Source organism: Hipposideros armiger, unplaced genomic scaffold (assembly GCF_001890085.2).
Source record: "Hipposideros armiger isolate ML-2016 unplaced genomic scaffold, ASM189008v1 scaffold_400, whole genome shotgun sequence".
Taxonomy (NCBI): domain Eukaryota; kingdom Metazoa; phylum Chordata; class Mammalia; order Chiroptera; family Hipposideridae; genus Hipposideros; species Hipposideros armiger.
The window spans coordinates 503,699-506,283 of record NW_017731750.1 but is presented as its reverse complement, the minus strand read 5'-3'; the positions used below and the strand labels follow the sequence as shown (position 1 = coordinate 506,283).

Below are 2,585 nucleotides of genomic sequence, written 5' to 3'. Positions count from 1 at the left end.
AAACCCACTCTAGACTCTCCAGCTGCCCCCAAGTAATAGTGTAGTCTGAACAACTCCAGCTTGGGGAAGTACACCACTCAAGTAAAGTTAGAGCAATATCCCCATCTCCCTTCCGTGGCAACAGGAGAAGAGGTACTGCTAGGATGGCTTATTAGTTCCACTTGGATTCCTAAATTTTTGTCCTTGGAATGGATGCTATCACATGGCAAAGGATCTGAAGGCAGAAACCACCAATATTCTATGTCCAAAACTGGGACTCAACTCATATCTGAGAATCATCTAGACAGAAATCAGGAATGGTACCACATAAGTCAGTCACCAAGTCTTTCCAGGAACATCTGCACAGGGTCCCAGAGGAATATCCACAGGTACTCTCAGTCTAACTAATGCTTCAGAGTCCAGGATACCAAACACAAATATTCTGGACAAGGCACAGCAGGGTATCTCAAATGCCTTTCTCTAGTCTCTCCAGAGCTTGAGAGAGGAGAGAATTTGGGGATCATGGTGCAGACAGACATGCTCCTGCATAACTTTTACTTGTTCTTCATGGCTCTACTCAGACATCACCTCATCCAGGAAGTCTTCCATCATGCACAAGGCTAGGCTCCCATTCTCTGCACTCTCGAAGCATCATGTACTTCTTATCTAGATTTATCACACCATATTGTAAGTTTCTGGCCAACTCTCTTGAGCCCCAGGGGCTGGGTCTTACTGGTCCCTATGGGAAGCTATAGCAGTGACCTCCTGCATCTGCCAATGGCCTGGGTGCCCCAATTTGAGTTTTAAGACCTGGCCTGTGTCTATTTGTACCAAGATCAGCATCTTTCCAGTCGCCCCTCATCCCCCACCCCTAACTGCTGTAGCCAGAGGAAATGGGAATTGAAAACAGAGTTCTCCAAGGCCAAACCAACAGAAAAGCGTTTTGTACTGTCACAGTCAAGGTTGGGAAAGAGACAGACACTCTTCCAGCATAATAAAGTCCAAAATTTATGCTAGCAGAAAGACATGAATCTTATATGTAGATCACTGAAGTCTGTGGGCAGGAGATTAATGCTTGCAGTATAAGTGATTTGTTGTTTAAAGTAATTTGGGATAATCATAGAGAAACAGAAAGAAAAAGCAAGCTTCCATCCAGAAAGCAGGGTCCCCTCACTTCTCTCCTCTGACTTCCAAATCTTCCCCTCACTCTGAGCAGCAGTAAAATGAATGGGGACTCTAAGGCTGATGAGGGGACACCCCAACCAAGGGAATAGCCCCAGCCTGGGAAAGAAGAAAAACAAAATGGAGCAGAATGAGGATGAAAAACAGGTTCAAATGGGAGATCTGATCAACCAAGAAGACATCCACATGGGAGTCAACAATTAAAGGTCTGGGCAGGGAGGCCCATGCTTGGTATTATGCATGGGTTTGAGCTAATTAGTTTGAGGCCACAATACTCACATCTTGGCCCATTTTCACCCCAGTTCTGTATAGCTTAGATTCTATCACAGGGACCTGGATTGAAAAACAGACTAAACTTTCCTTGAAGTCGTGTGTGTGTGTGTGTGTGTGTGTGTGTGTACATATGCATGGACGTGTAAACAGGCACTTGACTGGAAAAATAAGAGAAGTGACCAGCCCTCCTTCCTCAGGTCAATAACAGGCACCAAAGGCACCTATAGGGTCACTGACGTGGAGGTAAGGGGATGCCTGTAGGAGAGCACCCGGCCACAAGGGAGTCCACAGTCTAGTATGTGTGAGGAACCAAGGAGTCATTAGGCTTTTAAAATATAGTATAGAAATGCTACACAGAAGAGCAGGTTGGTTTAAAGACACAGAGAAAGGGCATTTTAGGGTTTAGAAAGGCTTCCTGGAGAAGGTGATGTCTGTGTTGAGCCCTGTTGTGCTCTGAAGATCAAGTAGAAGTTAACCAGAAGCATATCCTTGAAGCCCACCCCCACCCCCACCCCTGGAGAACAATTACAAGTCCGCCTGCAGATCTAAGATAAGGAGACTAGGGTGGGGTCACACACACCTCAGAGGTGCTATTGCCTATCTATTACCCTTGTAAGGCCCCTTTCACTTACCTGTGTTCCTGGAGGTGGTCCCAAACCTTTCCCTGGATCGGCCAAAGTGGTCCCAATCCTGCTAGCTGGACTGACAAAATGGATTTGTGGTGTCCACCCAGCCAGTGAGCCCCACTCCAGAGCTGCCCCCAGTCCAGCCCCTTGGAGCTCTCAGAAGTTGTGCCAGGCCCTAGCGAGGCCGCCTGCTCAAACTGCAAGAGGGAGAAGTGTGTTGCAATCATCCTGGAGACCAGCCAGGCTCTCTGGCCAGACAGGCAGGTGGAGGAGGAGCTGGAGAGAGCCCTGTAAAACCTCCAGAGGATCAGATTAACTCCTGAGAAGCTGTAGGACCAGAGGGCTGACAACAACATCAGGCCCACCTCAGAGCCCACTCAGGCTGATGGGAGTGCATCTCCCTTACTCCATTCTTCTGGATATGCTCTTGTTCAACTTTCTGCTGGTCCCCCACCAGCAACACACTCTGGATAGAGTCCTATGCTATGGGGTTGGCTGTTGTCTTGCTTTAATCATATATATATA

General features: G+C 47.6%; 1 protein-coding gene across 3 annotated transcripts in view; it reads right to left on the bottom strand.

Moving 5' to 3' along the window:
- Positions 1-2,142, bottom strand: part of CALN1 (calneuron 1) — a 532,500-nt gene extending 530,358 nt beyond the window's left edge. For all 3 annotated transcript variants that reach the window (XM_019663705.1, XM_019663715.1, XM_019663707.1), the window contains exon 1: positions 2,067-2,142. The gene's annotated coding sequence lies outside the window, so the exon portion shown is untranslated. The remainder of the gene's footprint in view (positions 1-2,066) is intronic.
- Positions 2,143-2,585: the final 443 nt, after the last annotated feature.